This window comes from Chelonoidis abingdonii, chromosome 4, assembly GCF_003597395.2.
Source record: "Chelonoidis abingdonii isolate Lonesome George chromosome 4, CheloAbing_2.0, whole genome shotgun sequence".
Classification (NCBI taxonomy): Eukaryota; Metazoa; Chordata; order Testudines; family Testudinidae; genus Chelonoidis; species Chelonoidis abingdonii.
This window is the reverse complement of record NC_133772.1, coordinates 36376793-36397445: the sequence shown is the minus strand read 5'-3', so window position 1 is coordinate 36397445 and position 20653 is coordinate 36376793. Positions and strand designations below refer to the sequence as shown.

General features: G+C 45.5%; 1 protein-coding gene across 12 annotated transcripts in view; it reads left to right on the top strand.

Annotated features, from left to right (window-relative positions):
- PPP6R3 (protein phosphatase 6 regulatory subunit 3) overlaps nt 1-20653 on the top strand; it is a 134819-nt gene that overhangs the window by 18088 nt on the left and 96078 nt on the right. For 7 of the 12 annotated variants that reach the window (XM_032801546.2, XM_032801553.2, XM_032801550.2 and 4 more), the window contains exon 2: nt 19815-19975. The exons of the other annotated variants lie outside the window; for them this stretch is intronic. The gene's annotated coding sequence lies outside the window, so the exon portion shown is untranslated. The remainder of the gene's footprint in view (nt 1-19814; nt 19976-20653) is intronic. 12 annotated transcript variants of the gene reach the window in all.

Genomic DNA, 20653 nt, shown 5'->3' with positions numbered 1-20653 from the left:
TCGTTAATTGCATATATAGATTTTTGTATCCCAAAAAGAGGTGTGTGCTTAACTTCAGAGATGTGATCAGACTGTTTGCATGTAGGGAAACACTTTCTGATACCCCAACAGTACACTGTCCGCCTAACCATTATTCCGGAGACCCCCACGTACAGGCTTGTGAAACTGTACCTCTGATATCCGTGAACTTGGTAAAGGGTTTAATGCTTCTTTGAGTGCTTGCTCATATGATTCCAATTAGGTGTGCGCGTGCCACATGCATGATCGTCAGAAGATTTTTACCCTAGCAACGCTCGGTGGGTCAGTTGAGGTGCCTCCTGGAGTTGCACCTTTACGGCGCCGGACATATACCCCAGCTGACCCAGCACCCCTTCAGTTCTTTCTTACCACTCGTGACGGTCGTTGGAACTGTGGAGCGTGGCTTAGCTGATCTCCTCTCCCTTAGTTTATAGTTGTAAATAGTTTTTAAAGAGTAGTCGTTACTAGTTTTCTAGTGTAGTTAATAGTTGTTATTGTTAGTGTAAATAGTAATTGGAAGTAAAGGGCTTCTCCTCTTTCTTTCTTCCCTCCCAGGACCTGGGCTCATGCCTAAGTCTCCGGGTTTCAAACCATGCTCAGCCTGCCTTAAGCCGATGCCTATGGGAGACCCCCATGATCGCTGCCTGAAGTGCCTGGGGGAATCCCACCTTACGGACAAGTGCCGTATTTGTAAGTCCTTTAAACCACGGACTAAAAAGGAGCGGGACTCTCGCTTGAAGCAGCTCCTGATGGAAGCGGCACTTAGCCCAATGTCCTTGGCTCTGCTTCGAGACCCAGCGCTGACCCTGTCAGTCTGAAGTGTGTGTCTGGCACCAGAAGCAATGGCTTGGCTTCACGTCACGGCACCGGCAAAGATTCCCGGCACCAGATGTCTCCGGCACCTCTACCAGCGTGGCAACACTCGCTGTCTCCAGGACCCAAGAAGCAGCACAAACAACCTGCTGGTCCTTTGCAGTTGCCGGCACCGCCTGTGCCTCCCTTGGAGCTGCGTCCCATGCTGGATCGCCCCGCAAAGGCTCCAACTCGGCACTGTTGAGTGTGGTGCATGTAAGCTCACCAGTGTTTACCGCGGTCAAGCTTGGTCTGCCTTCTACCCTGGAGACTTTCTCCACAGCACGCGACCTGATTGCGCTCGCTGAACCAAGACTGTTGCAACCTTCGGTACTGCCGGTATGGGCTGTTCCCTCAAAAGGAAAGCCCTCCATGATATGTCCTCTGTCTCAGAATGAGACAGAATGGCACCAATCCTGGTCCCAGTTCTGGTCACGGTCCCGATCAAGATGCTGGTCTCGTCCACGGCACCACTTGCAGTCCTGGCACCGATCGCCATCTTGGCGCCAGTCAAACTCGTGGCATCAGTCTGCCTCGCGAAGATCTTCTTCCCGGTATGGTTGGGACTGGTTCAGCTGCTGGCACCGTTCCGCTCATAGATCTCTGTCGAGGTCCAGATTTACGTCCCAGCACCGATATGACCGCTGGTCCCGATCCAGGTAATGGTACCACTTGAGACCACGACGCCGATCTCCATCTCCGTGGTGCGGCAACGCAAGACAGGGCAACCCAGCATACACAATCGGCTCCACCTTGGCCATCCTGTCCCAACTTGAGGTTGTCCCCGGCAGAAAGTGGCTACCATGTCCGGGACCAGGATGTGGACGTTGCTAGCCAATGACATGATGAGGGGCAGGATCCTGGTCAGGGACCTCAGCATTGGTCCTTTTTGGACCCCTTGGGCATACCATCAGGCCCAAGTTGTTCCCTTGGAGGCTTCTCCTCTGCCCACTCGGAACCCCAGGTACCAGAGGCCACTGTGAGTCGCCCTTCCCGGGGAGGTTTGGAGGCAACTGCCCTGCCCTCAGCTCAGGCCCATGCTCTTAGCATGGTGGACCTAGGGCAGCCGGACCCTCCCCAGCAAGACTTGCCCCAGGACCTGTTAGTTCCTGGAGTATTCTCCTTGTCTTCGCCTAACAAGGTGGTGGGAGGTATGTCCTCCCCTGCCCCCTACCTATTGACTTCCGTGCACACCAACAGTTGCTTCGCAGGGTGACACAAAACATGAGCCTCCAGGTGGTGGAGGTCGAGGATCCAGTAGCGGACATTCTATCTGCCAATACCCTGACACGTATAGCCTTGCTGTTTATTTGGACCACCCAGGCTAATGCCAATACAATCTGGCAATCTCCGGCCTCTATTCCTTCCACTGCCAAGGAGGTGGAGAGGAAGTACTTGGTCCCCTCCAAAGACTACAGATACTTGTATATTCACCTCCAGCCATGTTCCCTCATTGTATGGTCCATTAATGAGAGGGAAAGACGTGGCGAACAAGCTCCCGCTCCTAAATCCAAGGATGCTAGATGCCTGGATTTACTTGGGCGCAAGATTTATTCTACTGGTGGCTTACAACTTGGAGTGACTAACCAGCAAGCCCTCTTGAGTCGCTACAATTATAATACCTGGAACTCGATGGGAAAGTTCAAAGAGCTTATTCCTCAGGAGTCCAGGGCGGAGTTTGGGGCCCTACTAGGAGAGGGCAAGAAAGTAGCCAAGACATCTTTGCAGGACTCAATAGATGTGGCAGACTCAGCGGCTAGGACTCGAGCCTCGGGCATAGCTATGCACCGCATCTCGTGGATGCAGGTCTCCAGTCTCCCACTGGACCTCCAGCAGTTTATTCAGGACCTGCCCCTTTGACAGCCATGGTCTGTTTTTGGACAGGACTGACTCCAGACTCTAGTGTCTGAAGGATAACTGGGCCATCATGTGTTCATTGGGCATGCATACCCAGTGACACAATGTAGGCCGTTGAGACACCAACCACAGTGTACCTATCCTAATCCCTGGCCGAGACAGGACTTCTCTAGAAGACGTGGCTGGGGTAGTAGGAAGAGACAGCCTAGTCTTCAGACGGGCCAGAACCAGGCCTGCCCTCCCTCCCCCAACCTGCCTCACTCTGTCAACATCAGATCCAAGTGTTTCCATACCTCGACGACTGTCTCATTCGGGTTCGCTCCAGGAACCAAGTGCAATCTCATGTGCAATTCACCATGAGCTTTTTCAGACAGCTGGGCCTGCTGTTTGATGTCGAAAAGTCCACTTTGAAGCCGACCCAAAGAATAAACTTCATCAGAGCAGTCCTAGGTTCGTGAGTCGCATGTGCGTGCCTACTGCACGCCCGCTTTCTGGCCATGGCGACCATTATCCATGGCCTCCAAAGCTTCCTGACCTCGACGGCATGGACATGGCCTTGGTCTCCTGGGACACATGTCATCTTGTACCTTTTGTGACCAGACATGCCAGATTGCGCCTCTGTCATCTTCAAACCTGGCTCTCAACTATGTACCACCCAGACTGGGACAATATGGACACAGTGGTCACGGTACCGATGGCAGTCTTAACCTTCCTGGTCTGGTGGCTGAACCCCAACTCGGTATGTGAAGAGATGCCATTCCATGCCCTACAGCCGTCCCTAGTCCTAACCATGGACATATCATCTTTGGGTTGGGGCGCTCACCTCGCGGACCTTCGCACATAGGGCCTTTGATTTGCTGGGATCTCTCTTGTGTGCAGCAACGTACGGGAACTGAGAGCAGTATGCCTGGCGTGTCAGGTGTTATGCAAGCACCTTCAGGGCCATTGTGTTGCAGTTTTCACAGATAACACAATGGCCATGTTTTACATCAACAAGCAAGAGGGACACGATCGTGCTCCTCTGTCAGGAAGCCTTTTGCCCGTGGGAATTCTGCATAGCCCACTCGATCGACCTGGTGGCGTTTGTTTCTCCCAGGAGTCTAAAACACCTTGGCAGATTGCCTCAGCAGATCCTTTCTGGCTCACAAGTGGTCGATTCGCCTGGACGTTATCCATTCTGTTTTCCAGAAGTGGGGTTTTCCCCATATAGACCTTTTTGCCTCTCGTGAGAATCGGAAGTGCCAGGTGTTCTGCTCTCTCCAGGGGTGCTCCCCTGGTTCCCTATAGGATGCCTTCTTGTTACCGTGGAAAGACCGCCTGTACTACGCCTTTCCTCCATTCCCGTTAGTCCACACGGTCCTTCTCAACTTGCGCAGAGACAGGGCCTGCTTAATCTTGATCAACCCAGTGTGGCCCAGGCACCATTGGTATACCGCTCTCCTTGATCTGTCTGTGACCACTCTAATTCCACTTCCATTGTGGCCGGACCTGATCACTCAGGAACACGGCCAACTCTGTCATCCGGACCTGCAGACCCTCCACCTCACAGCATAGATGCTGCGTGGCTATCTCAATATGAGCTACATTGCTGCTGCTCGGTGCAGCACGTACTTTTGGGTAGCAGAAAGCAGTCTACTAGGTCCATGTATTTGGCCAAGTGGAAGCGTTTTTCCTGCTGGTGAGCTCTGAGCAATACTACGATGTAGGTACTAGCACCTCCAGAGGGGCAGACTATATCTTGTCCTTGAAATGGCGGAGCCTAGCAGATTCATCCATCAGAATACATCTAGCAGCGATTTCGGCCTTCCACCTGGGTGAAAACGGGCGCTTGGTTTCTCCAATTCAGCATCTGGCCCCTATGTGGGACCTCAACCTGGTCCAATCCAGACTCACGAGTGACTTGTTTGAGTTGATGGCCAGTTGCTCGCTCCTGTACCTTTCCTGGAAAACAGCTTTCCTCGTCGCTATCACCTTGGGTAGATGTGTATCGGAGCTTAGAGCCCTTACATCAGACCCACCGTATATGTTGTTTCATAAGGACAAGGTAAGCTGCGACCTCATCCTGCCTTCCTTCCTAAGGTGGTGTCTGCCGTCCATGTCAACCAAGACATCTTCCTCCTGGTCTTCTATCTGAAACCATGCGCTTCTCGACAAGAACAAGAGCTGCATTCCCTAGACATTTGCAGCGCCCTCGCCTTTTACATCGAACGAACTAAACCTTTTAGGAGGTCTGCCACAGCTGTTTGTAGCTGTGGCAGACTGGATGAAACGCCTCCTGGTCTCCACCCATTGCATCTCATCCTGGATCACATCTTGCATCCATGCACACCAGCCAAGCCATAGCACGCCAACTATGCACCTTACTGCCCTTTCCACTTGGGTTCAAGTTTCGTCCTCCGCCTTCCTGGCTCATGTACCCATACAGGAGATATGTAGGGCAGCAACCTGGTCATCGATGTGTACCTTTGCTTCCCACTAGGCAATTGTCCAGTAGTCAAGGGATAACGCAGCATTTGGCTCAGCAGTTCTCCGCTCTGCGACGTTTCGCTCTGACCCCACCATCTAGGTAAGGCTTGGGAGTCACGTAATTGGAATCGATATGAGCAAGCATTCGAAGAAAAGATGGTTACTCATCTTTGTAACTGTTGTTCTTCGAGATGTGTTGCTTATATCCATTCCAAGCCTGCTTTCTTTCCTCTCTGTCAGAGTAGCCAGCAAGAAGGAACTGAGGGGGCACTGGGTCGGCTGGGGTATATATTCAGCGCTGTGAAGGCACCACTCCAGGGGGCGCCTCAGCTGACCCATCGAGTATTGTTAGGGTAAAAATCATCTGACGATCGTGCACGCAGTGCGTGACACCTAATTGGAATGGATATGAGCAACACATCTCGAAGAATAACAGTTACAAAGGTGAGTAACTCTTTTACCTTCTCAGCAGGTTATGGAATGGTAGTTGAATGTTCTTTTGGCAGATTGAAATCCTGCTGGAGATGTCTACAAACGTGTTTGTGTTCCAGTGTTGTCAGTGCTGTGCGCATTACTGTGGCTTGCTGTGCTCCTCTCAATCTCTGTGAAGCCAAATATGAGCCATTTCCCCCTGAACGGACCTATGACATGATGGACTGCTGAACCAGTACACTAAGCTGGAAGGTGCATCTCCCACAGCTAGAGCTGGATGTACCTGGGCAACAAAAGTCAGGGATGCTTTGTGCTCCCACAATATGGACTTATGTAAACCAATGGAAGAAGAATAGTACCTTTATGAATGTGCTTGTGTTGGGAAGGGGTTGATTGCCATGCAGTGTCCTTATGGATGACCTGACTTATCAAATGGGGAAGGGAGCTGAATCACAGTATAGATTGCTGTAAGGAATGTATGGATTGATGCAGCTAACTGTGTATTGAGAGAATGTTTGCATACAGATTCTCAGATTGTGTGTGTACCTTTCTGTGAAATACACTTTGTATGATATGATGTGGTGGTTAAGCTTTTTGTTTTAAGAAGGTTTATAACCAACAAACGCTTATTAGAAAAGCACATTAACCCGTTGCCAGGCAGGCCAGCTGCCATTAGCACACCAAAACACCAGTAACAAACAATCTTTGTTCTTTTAAAAAAAAAAAAAAAAAAAGTGCATGAACAAGTACATGGTTTCACTGTTTGGACAAGACAGAAACCACCTACTATTGCATGTCCCTGGCCATTCTCCCATTCTTCTTTTTCTTTGCTATGCACTTGGCACGGGGGGGAGGGGCGGTAGAGATGTTCACAGGGAAGGGGGTCAGTATGGAGGACTGCACGGGGCACAGTTGCCTTGCCCAGCTGCTGAGGGACCTGATTGCATGGGCCATCCATCCACAGTTCCTGGGCCGCAGGAGAGGGTACTGCAGTAGAGACTTACGCCATGGTACAGGTGCAGCAGGACTCAGTACTCTTGCAGCCATTAATGATAGCAGCCGCTCAGACAGCTCTCTGCTGAGACTTGTCATCCTCTTGTAGCTGCTTTTCCTGTTCTAGGAACTGTGAGGCAAATGTCTGCTTCCATGCTGCAATCCTAACCTCAAGCTGTGCAATCTTTCTGCTTGCCTCTCATAGACTCATAGGTCAGAAGGGACCAATATGATCATCTAGTCTGACCTCCTGCACAAAGAAGGCCACAGAACCCTACCCATCCACTTCTATAACAAACCCCTAACCTATGTCTGAGTTATTGAAGTCTTCAAATTGTGGTTTGAAAGACTTCAGCTGCCAGAGAATCACCAGCAAGTGACCCATGGCCACATGCTGCAGAGGAGGCGAAAACCTCCAGCCCTCTGCCAGTCTGCCCCGGAAAAATATTCCTTCTAACCCAAATATGTGCGATCAGCTAAACCCTGATGCATGTGGCAGGACTGACAGCCGAGGACTCAGGAAAGAAATCTCTGCCATAACTCAGGTCCCATCCCATCCAAATCCATCACAGACCATTGGCAGACTTATCTGTGATAGTCAAGATCAATTGCCAGAATTAAACTATCCTATCATACCATCCCTTCCATAAACTTATCAAGCTTAGTCTAAAGCTAGATATGTTTTTTCCCCCACTACTCCCTTGGAGGCTGTTCCAGAACTTCACTCCTCTATGGAGTAGAAACTGTCTAATTTCAAGTCTAAACTTCCTAATGTCCAGTTTGTACCATTTGTTCTTGTACTACACTGGTACGAGCTTAACAATTCCTCTCCCTCCTAATGTTAATCCCCTGATATATTTATAAAGAGCAAGCATATACCCCCCGCAGCCTCTTTTTTTGGCTAGGCTAAACAAGCCAAGCTCTTTGAGTCTCCTTTCATAAGGCAGGTTTTCTATTCCTCGGATCATCCTAGTAGCCCGTCTCTGAATCTGTTCCAGTTTGAATTCATCCTTCTTAAACACAGTATTCCAGATGAGGTCTCACCAGTGCCTTATATAACGGTGCTAACACTTCCTTATCTTTGCTGGAAACACCTCGCCTGATGCATCCTAAAACTGCATTTGCTTTTTTAACGGCCATATCGCATTGGCGGCTCATAGTCATCCTGTGATCACCCAATACTCCAAGGTCCTTCTCCTCCTCTGTTGCTTTCAACTGATGTGTCCCCAATGTATATCTAAATTTCTTGACCTTGCACTTTTATATATATAAAATTCTTGACCTTGCACTTTTCACTATTAAATTTCATCCTATTACTATTACTCCAGTTAAGAAGTTCAGCTTGTTCTCCAGTCAAAAGTCCCTTTGTGTTTGGTATTGGAGCTGCTTGTTGGCCCTTTCCAGGACTTCAGCCATAAGTTAATAAAAATTTTTTCTCTAGGAATGGTCTGTGAAGGTACGTTGACCGAGGCTTCTGCTGTACTGTGGGCATGCTGTGGAATTACTGCAACTTTTAGAGGTCAAGAGGCTGGAATAGGACAAGACACAGAGGGTCATTGTCTCAAATAGCTCAGTGCAGGAGCACAGAAGAAATACTTGTGGAATTTCAAGAGCATTAAATATTACTTTTTAAAACTGGACTTCAGAATATTGAGTGATGTTTCAGGCCACAGAAGCTGCCTGGACACAGTCAGATTAATCACAGCAAAAATGGCAAGTTAAAAATTACAGCTGCTTTTTTCTCTACATGCTACAAAAGGCTTCTCTATCATTTCAGGCATTCCACATTTTGGAGGACATAAGTTCTTGTGGTTGGCAGAGAAGTTGTTCCAAGCTGCTGGTGGGAAAACAGCAGTGCATGCCACAAAGTATTCAAATGTATAGAGAGTGAACAGCACATCTGTAAATGGAGAGGGGTGGCTAGTTACTGAGGCGTCCTGGAAAATATGCCTTTTTTCAGAAATGTGGCTACCTCTCTGGAGTTCCTGTCACAGGAAAAGCTTGAAGCTATCACCCCATAGGATTGGGTCAGAATTTGATGCAATCAACTAGATGTTGTGTTAGATTCCATTACCTCAGCCTGTTACTGCATGCAGACCCACAGTTCTGCTGTCATCCTGCTTAGTCCTCCCTCCTCAGCATGTATCTGGACAAAATTCAGACCTCCAGTTGTATTTAGGAGAAGTTGAATGACCTATGGACTAGATGTGTAAAGGGAACCCATTTCCACACGTCCACCCAGAGTTCACTGTTTTCAGGTGGCTCATTGCACAGTTGAGTGATTACAAACTGGCATGCTTTTGGGGATGGCAATGTAAGGTTGCTGTTTGGTTAAAAAAAAACTAATAAAAAAAAGTCCTAGCAAAAATGTGCCTGCCTTGTGAAAATTCACTTTTCAAGGAGGCTTTTTTCCCACTATTTGCATTTCCCAGTTGCCATTTTGAATTCCACAGGGAGAGAGTGGACAGTGATGAAGGGATGCCACAGTGCTGGCATGTAATCTGCCATTAGGTGGAAACACACTGCTATCTGGGGCTAGTAATCTTTTGAAATGGTTCCCATTCTTGTATGATTAAACATTAAAATGGAGCCAGAAACTGGTCTGTCAGGAGAGACTAGCATTTCTCAAACTGGGGTCCTGACCCAAAAAAGGATTTTTTTGCGGGGGAGGGTTGCATAGTTATTGTAGGAGGTTGTGGTATTGCCACCCTTACTTCTGCACTGCCTTCAGAGCTGGGTGGCCAGAGAGCAGTGGTAGCTGGCCAGGCTCCCAGCTCTGAAGGAAGTGCCCCACCAATAGCAGTGCAGCAATACCATACCGTGCCGCCCTTACTTCTGTTGTGAAATTTCATATTTAAATATCTGAAATAATTAAATTTACTACACCTCTACCCTGATATAACATGACCCAGTATAACACAAATTCGGATATAATGTGGTAAAGCAGCGCTCTGTGGGGGCGGGGCTGCGCACTCCAGCAGATCAAAGCAAGTTTGATGTAAGGCGGTTTCACCTATAACGTGGTAAGATTTTTTGGCTCCTAAGGACAGCGTTATATTGGGGTAGAGGTGTATTTTTAAATTCCTGTGAGCCTGAAATTGGCCAAAAAGGACCATGAATTTGGTTGGACTATGAATAAAGCTTGCGGTTAAATAAGTTGCAAGGAGATGTTGGGTCGTCTTTCTGAGAGGCGCTTCAGCATTGTGACTCTGTATTTCCAGCAATATAGAGTTGTGTGTTTTAGCTTAGATATTAAAGGCCATTCTTAGGCTTATCTACACATGAAAGTTAACTCTGATTAAGGTAGGGTGTGTGTTGAAACTGAAGTAGCTGTTTCTGATTGTCTCCATGCATAGAAAAGCTCGTAGTGTTCCTACTGAAGGCTTGTCTAAGCTTACAGTGGTGCAGCTGCAGCACTTAATGAACATGCTACCTGTGCTGATGGGAGAGCTTCTCCCAGTGGCATAGGTACTCCACCTCCCTGAGAGGCAGTAGCTATGTCAGTGGGAGAAGCCCATCCCTCAACATAGCACCGATGGTCTACATGAGGAGTTAGTTTGGTATAACTGCATGTCTGAACGGTGTGAATTTTCCACACCCTTGAGCAGCATAATTATACTGACATAAGTTGATAGTGTAGACCAAGCCTTACTCTTAAAGTGGTGTTGGTTCCTTTAAAGGTGACCTGAAAAGAATATTTGGCTTGTGCCTTCTTTGCTGCTTCATGGGTTATAAAAACCTGAATGGTGTTTTGGATCCTTGTTTCCTTATTTCTTGGATGAATCATTGACTGGAAGCTTTCATAGCTTTTAGGCTAACAGGTAGGGGTTCACAAAGAAGTTTTCACAAAGAACTTTTCTCCCAACAATTATATAAAACAATCTAAGACTGTCAGAATAAAAATCGCTTCTCTCAATCAGGTCTCACTTCCCTTGTTATATTTAAAAAAAATAAATAAAATTAAGACATAACCAAACTCAAAAATGACTAGTTCTCTAGTCACCTATAGTTTTCTAGGATAGAGAAGACTTGAATTTCTGAAGTAAAATAAAGTAGAAAAACTTCTTTGGGGCTTTGTAAAACTTAATTTGTAAACGATAAAGAGTACAAATCCAGTTCCTTTTTTGTTAGATTACCTTCAGAATAAGCTTCTTAGGTTTTCCACTTTCTCACTGCATTAGTTGGACCACTATCAGTTGGAGAAATTTTTTTTGATAAGAATATTTGTAAAAGTATCTCCTAGTCTGATTGAAGGCATCTGAATTAATAAGACAACAATATGCGCACTGCAACCATGCCCCAGTGTCAGATTTCTGGCAAGGAGTGTTTTCTCAAAAAGGGGACAGTTGGTTCAGATGGCACCTTATTATAAATCCTGTTTGAGAGTTTTTAGACTTAGATCCAGAAGACTGTCATTTAAAAAAAAAAATTGCTTCTGGATACCATCTAACAGATATTTCACTGCAGTGCATGAAGCCCCAAAATTACAGGCTTGTGCATGTGACCTCAAGAGTAGAAGTACTGCTACTAAAAGTACATCACTAGCCCTATGACCTGCTGAACACCCTAGATTTCCATGACAGTCGAGGGTGCTTATCGCTTTTGCAGGTGGCAGTCAATAGCTTCCAAAGTCAGGTCCATAAAGTAACATTTTACACATTTTGTGTGTGTGGTTTTAAAATAAAAAAGGGGGGAGAGGGTTAGCAAATTCTCTGAACTTCATTTGGCAACAAATTCAATGATCACTATTCTTGTTTAGATTCGAGACAAAAGCAATTGGAAGTCACACAGTTGCCACCTTAATTTTGATCAGTTTGCTTTTGATTGTTTTTCTCCTGCACTTTCCTTACATCACCTTCTGATACTTTCTTGCACTTTTTGTATGTCATTTTTCTTCGATATGGATATGGTAGCGGTCTATAATATGAATGGCGTAGAGAAAGTGAATAGGGAAGTATTATCCCTTCACATAACACACAGAACCAGGGGTGTCACCTAATGAAACTATTAGGCAGCATATTTAAAACAAACATAAGAGAGTTTTACTTCACACAATATAACCAACCTGTGGAACTTGTTGCCAGGGGATGTTAAAGCCAAAACTACAGATGTGTCCAGAAAATAATTAGATGCTTATTAGCCAATATGGTCAGGGACAACCCCATGCTCTGTGTCCCTAAACCTCCCGACTGCCTGAAGTTGGGACTGGAGAACAGAATGGATCACTTGCTAAATTGCTCTATTCTTTTCATTCCCTCTGAAGCACATGGCATTGGCTGCTGTTGGAAGACTCAATATTGGGCTAGAGAAACCATTTTTCTGACACAGCATGGCCGTTCTTAACATGCATGGAGGTGATTCTGACTGTGCACACCATTAGTAACTAAGGCTACCTTCACCTTTGAACTTGACCTACACAAGATCTGGTTTTAAGCCTTGTCGGCGCTGTGTGGTTTTTACCTGGTGTGATAGACCCAGGCCAGTTGGCAACAGCAGAGTAGTAGAAGGGAGATATACTGGCCGCTGGATAAGCAATTTTCTGTTCCCTGAGTGACCAGAGCAGGAGCTGCTCCAGGCTCATGAGAACACCTGACTCCAATTAACCTGCTAAGAGTCAGGTGAGGCTGTTAAGCACCTGACTCTAATTTTGGCTCCTCTGCTATAAAAGGGCTGACTCTAGTCAGGCCAAAGGGAGCCAGGGGAGAGGAAGTGCGTGCGAGGAACTGGGAGAAAGAGGCGCGCAAGAAGCTGAGGGTGAGTAGGCATGCTGCTGGAGGACTGAGAAATACAAGTGTTATCAGACATCAGGAGGAAGGTCCAGTGGTGAGGACAAAGAAGGTGTTGAGAGGAGGCCATGGGGAAGTAGCCCAGGGAGTTGTAGCTGTCGCGCAACTGTGCCAGGAGGCACTCTAGACAGCTGCAGTCCACAGGGCTCTGAGCTGGAACCGGAGTAGAGGGCGGACCTGGGTTCCTGATCCCAACTCCTGATCAAACACAGGAGGAATTGACCTGGACTGTGACTTTCACCAGAGGGGAAGGTCTCTGGGCTGTTTCCCGACCTACAGGGTGAATCTGTGAGGCGAGCAAATCCGCCAATAAGCTCAGGACCCACCAAGGTAGAGGAGGAACTTTCTCACACTGGATATACGCTGTGCTGGGGGAGAGAGTCATGATTTGCGTTCTATCTAGGCTAGTCATAGTGTAGCTATTCTGATGGGTAAAACCCGTTGTAGACAATGTCTTTGGCTCTAGGAGAAACTACTGAATTCAGATGCTGTTACCACATAGTTTCTTTTCCTTCTCTTTGGTCATCATTTGACTAAGTGATTGGAAAACGTATATGACACTCAGAAATAAAGGTTTAAAGAGGGAAGAACAGATACTTGACATTAGCGTAATATTTTGACAGTAATTTTTTTGACTGCCTTCAGTATAAGTGCCTGTTACTTACTAAAATTAGTCTTGAAGAAGATATGTAAGTGTTTGCATACTGCGAAGCCTTGGGTCTTTAAGAAACGTAGCATAGTCTAAACAAATTGGAAATAGTGGGTTTTAGTTCTAAAACCTCATGTGTAAGCTACAGAATATCTTGGTATTTGGAACTGGCTACCCTTTCTGCTAGAATTTTGATATAACCTCTTGTGCATGTTAACTTCTAAATATATTTAAGTTCCTGCTTGCTCAGCAAGTTCAGAAGACAGAACTATTAAAATGCTTAATGGGTTATTTGTTTTGTACTGTCTTTCTCTAGGCTGATATGCCTGTTGTTGGCATTATTAAAGGGGACCTACAAAAGATTTAAAGGTTTTCATAATGAAAATTCCAGAAAATCCTGCTCGTACTTGACCATAGAATATCAAGATTGTAAGGTCAGAACATATGTCTTTGCAGGAGGACTACTTAGGGCTCTTGTGTGAGTTATTTCATTTTAATGAAAGGGACAGAAGTGGTTAAAACTTCAGCAGTGCCTCCTTTAACAAAGTGTTAGGCATGGACATCAGTTTTCAAGACCACAAATTTGCTTCTGTTTTAAAACCTTCTTTTCCCCCTCTGCTTGGTGAGTTTTTAGCTTTTCTTTGTTGTAGTTGCACTACTTCCCTAGTTACCACAGAAATCAGGTTTTGTCTAACCTGGTAGTCTTAAATTAAAACAAAACAGGGGAAACATCTTTGAGACTGCTATTATATGTCATAAAAGTGGACAAGGTAATACTTTCCTCTGTTGCATGTCAATTTTGACATTCCTTCACGTCTTTTCAAGATTGCTAAACGCAAAAATGATTGATAGCAACTTCCCACAGTTCTTGATATCTGACTTGCTCTCTGTTCCCTGCAGCTCACGGAGACAGATCAAAGCCTTGGAGCTCTGTGCCCTGGCCATGCCCCTTCAAGCTTCTGCTTCTTGCTTCCAGTTTCTCTGCCTCTGTGATAGCATGTGGGTAGCAGTTCTTACAGATCTCGCCTTGACATTTGTCTAAGTTTTTTGTCAACATTTTGGACAAAAATTTTCTCCTTCCCAGCCCTTCCTTCCCCTGGTTAGTTTTTTACCTGGATGTTGGGAAAAACCCTGGAGTCTCAGCTGTCATGCCTCCCTGCTGGCTCCTCTGCACCTTCTAGGTATGGTAGAGCAGCAGAAAAAGCACTGAAAGAAATCCAAATGGTGCTCTATCTGGGAGACTGCCCTCCCAGTCTCGGGAGACAGTAAGTTTTGCCCAGCCTGCACCCAGTATCCATAACAGTTGCAACTCCCATTTGGGGAAAAATGGACAAGGAGTCTGGGCGGAGCAGGGAGAGACTCCAAGGACAAGGGGGACTCCAGTCAGCTGACATAGGAGTTCCTATGGACCCACTGAGAACACAGAGCAGACTTGTGAAGTCACACATTCCCCACTGTCTTAAAATGCGCACTTATCCCAGGACCCATTCTTATGAATTCTGCTTCTCCTTTCCAGTTTGGTCAGGAGAGCTCTGAAAGCATTTCCCAGTCTCCCTCTCTAGGGGAAGGGGACTAGGAGGTGAGGCTCCAAAGTGATCTCATAAGAGGATTTCAGGTTCTCATCAAGTCTAACAGCACAAAACCTCACTCAAGCTGGGGGAGAGCTAAAAAAAAGCTAAAAAAAGAAAGTGTAAAAGATCTAGGAGGTACGAGTTCTCTGACTCCCTTCTATCCTGCATAGAGGATGGTGAATTGCCAGGCTCTGACTCCAGTCAGGACCGTGAAAAGACTCAGCAAAGGTTCCATCCCCTCCAACCCCCCACCCCGCCTGCTGAGAAGTTCGAGGCTGTGTGCAACAAGGTTGGATCCACTGTTCCGATTCATCACTAACCTGAGCAAAATCCCAAGAGTAAGCCTGAGTAAATGTCTCCCCTCAATCCTCCCCTGAGGTAACAATTGCCTTACACTCCTCCATTGAGGGATGAATGGGATAAGCCAAACAAAGGCAAGCAGGTTCACAAAAATGATCCTAGCTTCTATAGGATCCAGGACCCCAAAGTCCCAATTACTGAGATACCCAGGGATAACGCTGTCATAGGTTTCCTGGCTAAATATAGGGGTCTCTTCTCAAAAGGGGAGTTCTGTCCTAAGAACCCCACAAATAGGAAAAGAGACCAATTTCAAAAAAGACTTTGAGGTCTCCTCAGCCTCCATCAGGGCATTCCTCGCAGCTGCTTGCTTTGCCAAGGACATCTCTCTCCTGGCTGGAAATCTGAGTCCTCAAGGATCACACTGATTTTGGCTCTGTTTTAAAGAAAGTTTCCCTGCCAACAGTATTTGTTGTGATGCTTCAATGGGTGTGATGAGATTGTCAGCCAAAGCCATGACTTCTAGCTCAGTGACCAGTGCCACCTGTGTCTCTGTCTCTGGAAGGTGAATAGCCGTTCTAGCAGGTGCTGTGCTCTGCCAAATTTAAGGGGGCCTTGCTTTTTTGGAGAGAAGCTAGCCAATGCTGCAAAGTCTAGACAGTCCCTTCCACACCATACATTTGAGAGAGTGCAAACCGACCTTTAGACAAGTGTTCCTTTCAGCCTTCTTCATCGCACAAATACCAGTGTAGGGCTAGCATGTTTTCCAGAGGAAAAACATGGAATTTTGGCTTGGGAGGAAACACCCGAGGAAACTGCTGCTCCCAAGCCTCTTTATGAAAAAGACCACAGTTGTCTCCACCTAGAGCTGAAGCTTGGGGGCAGGATTTCCCATTTCTTGGAGTAATGGGTTGCTTTGACTATGGACCAGTGGGTCAGGGAGGCAGTTAATCTGTTATACTCCATTGAATTACAGGTGCCAGCCCATCCATTTTTCCTCCAGTCTCGTATCTTGAATGACCCTATAAAGCACAATCTAATACAGAAAGATTTCTCATCTGCTGGATATGGGAATAATAGCCTTCCCTCTGAAGAGAGATCCTTGATTCTACTCAATCTTCTTTATTATTCAGACTCATACAGGAGGAATTAGAACTATTCTAGATCTCAAAAGACTCAAATGAAGAAAAGACAGTTCTAGATGGGAACTATTGTCATCTCCGATCCAGGAGGATTTTGTGACTTTACTGGATCTAGTGGATGCATACCTCCACATCTCTATCAGACTGTGCCATCACTGGTTCTTGAGGTTTGGATAGCAATATCAGATGCTTCCATTCAGCTTGTCCTTGGCCATGAGGGTCTTTACAAAGATGATGTTGGTAATAATGCCAAGACTCAGGTCACAGGGGATTCATGTGTACTGTTTCCTGATGACCTCTTAATCAGAGGTCATCCCCAAAAATGGCACATAAAGCTACGTCCCCAGTTGAATCTCCTGTAGGTGCACGGCTTTATTATCCACCCAAATAACTCTTGGGAGTGGACATAGACCCCTCAGTTGTATGGATAAATCCAGTTATAAACAGGTTCCAGAAGATTAAAGATCTCATCTTGCCATTTTGGAACTGTAGGAGGCCCACTATTGCACTGACCTTCAACTGCTAGGCCTCCTAGTTTCATGCATACAGATGTTCCATGGATGCACCCATATATCAGATACTTTTGAGGCTCTATCTTAAAGGTATGGAACTACTGTTTGGAATGTGTGAAAGATAAGTGAGGGTTCTGGCCCAGGTGATCAGTTCCTTAAAATGGTGGTCAGCCATGGCGTTTGTCCTCAAGGGCATGCCCATATGTGTTCCAGAACTTTTGATCCTCACAACTGACACCAGTCTGGAAGGGTGGAGAGCACACCTGGGGTCCCACACAGCTCAAAGCCCCTGGAACCTGGAGAAAAGGATCCACAGCAGAAACCTCCTAGAACCAAGAGTAGTCAGGCTTGTACTGTAAAGGCTCCAGTCCAACCTGGAGGGGAGCCACGTTCTGATTCAGTCAGGTAACATGAGCATGGTTGCATATGTAAACAAGAAGGAACAAGAACCTCAGCACTACATCATGAAGTAATGGAAATTATACGATGGGTGAAGCATTCTCTCCTCACTTTCACATAAAGGGAGACTTGAACAAGAAGGTGGAAGGGCTCAGCAGGCACAAGGTGAGCAACTCTGAGGGGTGCCTGACTCAAGAAGTCTTTGAGTTAATCATCCAATCATTTGGCCTCTCCTCAACTGACCTATTTGCAAACAGCATAACTATTAAAGACCAAAATACTTCACTAAAGAAGTGGACCCCCGATCCAGGCAGACAGATGCCCTATCCCACAGATGGGCACAAGGCAATCTCTGTTTTTCCATCCTTCCTGGTATTAGGGAAGGTGATCCAGAAAATAAAACTAGAACAGACTACAGTAACATGGATGACATTGCGTTGCCTGAGGAGACCCTGATGTTTGGACTTAATAGAGCTGAAATTGGGACTGCCATTACAGCTCCCAAAGATTCAGGACATCTCATAAGGTCTTCTGCTTCATCTATACATGAACTGGCTTCATATAATAGCCTGCCTAACAAAAGGGAAGTGCAGCATTGTTGGGTCTGTCCTCCAAAGTCATTAGAACACTTCTTTTCTTCTAAAAGGCAGATACTCTTCATCTGGTCCAAGTTTTGCAAATAGTGACAGGAGCACAAAGCAAATCTTAGAAATCCAGGAATTCTGTCTATCTTGGATTTTCTCTAGTAAGGCTTCAGGAGAGATCTCCAGCCCAACACCATTGGATGTCAGGTGTCTGCATTTTTTTGTTCATCCAAACTTGCTTTTTGATAGCCATCGCATCCTCTACTTGTGTCAGAGCTGGCAACATGCTCGATGCAGGAACCTTTAGTGTGTCTTTCATAAGAACAAAGTGGTGTTCAGAACTCTAGAATCATTTATCCTGAAGATGAACTCTTCTTTCCACAGTTTCCAAGAGATGGTTCTACCTTCCTTCTGTCCAAGGCCACAGCATTCCACTGAGGAGAGGTGGAACACCTCTGATGCCAGAAGGGCTCTGAAAATTTACCTCAGACTCCACGAGGAAATTGGGGGCCCTGTTTGTATCGTTCCATTCAAAATGCCAAGGAATCAGAACTTCCAAATCCTCTACTGTGAGATGGATTAGACAATGCACTGTGAAAGAGTACAAGGCATTGGAGATTCCAGTTCCAGAATGTGTCAGGGCACACTCCACGTGATCTCTGGAGACCTCTCGAGCAGAAAGAGCTAATGCATCCACTGTGGAAATTTTGTAAGGCAGCCACCTGGTCAAATGTTACCATTTTTTTTTTCTCAAAACACTACAAGGTGGACTTTCTATGCTCTGCAGAGGTATCCTTTTGGCAGGAAGGTACTGCATGTAGTGACCTGGAAGTTGTTTTGCCTTTGGAGCAAATATTCTTGATGGGGAGGCATACTGTTTTCCCTGTCCTTTCTGATCTTTTCTATAACCTTCTATACATCTACTTGCTACTTCCCAGTGGTCAAGTATTGTGGGAGATGCTGGGCTTCAAAATGGAAAATTTCTTACTGATTATTTCCTTTTTGCTAGCAGTCTCTCCCACAATTCTACTCACCACCTGGATGGCTCATGAGTCAAGGGTTGAGTATTAAGTGAAATTGTTACCATGAGATCACCTTCCTTGGTCTAGTGTACGTTACTTTCTCTAGAATATTTGTTAATGATAGGCAAGTTTTACAGTGTGAGAATAACTGTCCTGGAAGCAAGCAGGAGTTGAGGGGACATGGCCAGACCATGCAGCTCCAAAATGCTGATCCATCTGCAGGAGCTGCAGAGAGAGAAAAGCAGCCCAGATATCAAGAACTGTGGGCGATGCTGCTAACAAAAGAAATTATTTGTAAGAAATTTTCCATTTGTCACTTTGAGGCACGAGCAGGTGAGCCTTGTTCTGAGACCAACTGCTGATGCCTCAGTATCTGTATTCCTTTGAGTGGCAAATTAAGAAATCTCTCAATTCTAATGTCTGGTCACTTAGGAGACCTGGCTTACCGCAATTTAACAATCTGTTTTAAAACATGGTTTTTGTTTAGTGCAAATCTGTGTGGCTACCCTCACTTCATAATAAGTGGCTAAAATTGATTTGTCCAACCTTAAGTGAACTAACTTTAGCCACTTATTTTATTCTGAAGTGCTCACACAGACTGATGCCAAAATAACTAAATCTTTTTAATGTGCATCTCTTTATTTTCATACAAGTTTGTGTAGATCAGCACTTAGTGTAATAGATTCTCAAACATAGTCATGATAGAGCAAGACCATAAAAAAAAGTAGAAAATCTTGCTCTGCTCCCTAAATCTGAGGGAATGCAGGCAGGTGAATATAAATTTAGTCAGATCAGATCCTCAGAGACACACAAGTACAGGTATTGACCAGATTTTTCCTTTTTTGAAGGTCAAAAGCAGTGTCTTAAATACATAGTCTTCAATCATGGAGGATCAAAACTGTTCAAGATTGTTGTGGGTATATGAAACTATGAAGAATACCCAAACCTTGTTCAAAACAGGAGATGGCAGAGAAAAGGGGGAATATTGAACAGACTAGAAACAGCCACAACAGCTTTCTTCTAGAATTGTTCAAAAGACCATCTATGTAAAAAATATGGCTTAAGGGATCAGGATCAATTTCTTCCAAACCAATGTCCTCCCTCTCTTCCTTCATATTCTCAATCCCCAGTAGCTTGGAACTCAGCACGTTCATGTTATTACTGCTATTTGAGCTGTTTAATGGAAACCTGTTAACATTATGAAATTATAAAATGTCTTGTTTTTTTCTTATAGGAAGAAATCTACTTCATCTTAACCTAATTCAGTCCTGCTAATCTGCTAATATTGTAGATTGAAAGATTTTGCTGTTGCCAGGATATCCTGTAATGGGCAAGGAGCCACAGAGAATACAAATCGTTTTGTTTTCTTAACCTTTTAAAAACTTTTGTTAACAGGTAAGAAACATTCGTATTAAATTTCATCTATAGGGACAACTTCTCTCCCTCTTCCCCTCCTGCCACCATAAGGCATCGGTTTAAACATTTGGTGGTTCCTAAGTGCTTTAGTCTGTCATCTTTTCTTTCTCCCTGATACCTCTCCCCTTCAGAAAGGCTTACTCACATTATTTCTGTAGGACTCAACTGTTTTCCTTTAGCTGCTTTTCCCTTTTTGCAGTTTCTCTTCAGTAGCCAAGCCCTTCCTTTTTTGCTTTGCAGCCTTCTTCAAGTCCTTTTTCTCTTTTTCTTCCTAGCTGGCTGTTTTCCTTTGTATCCTATGCCCCTGTCACCACTACCACATCTGGATGACCCCTATCCACGTGGCAAATATAGCATTGTGATGACCTTATTATTGGTTTTACAATGGACATTTTAAACTATTAGGGTTTGTGCTAGGATGTTTCACAGCTGCTACTGGTATCTGCCATGGGGTGCCAAGACTGTTAATGCAGATTCAGTTTGTTTGTTCTGTTTTGGTACCCCGCCAATTGTAGGTGTTTGTTTTAAACTAAGCTAGGCATAGTACTCACGTTTTGGGGAAATTTGGGGACTTCAGGAAGGTCATTTGAATCTCTTTCAAAAGAGTGACGGAGGGAGAGGGAAGGAATTTTGTCATCTTTTGGTCCAGTAGCCTAG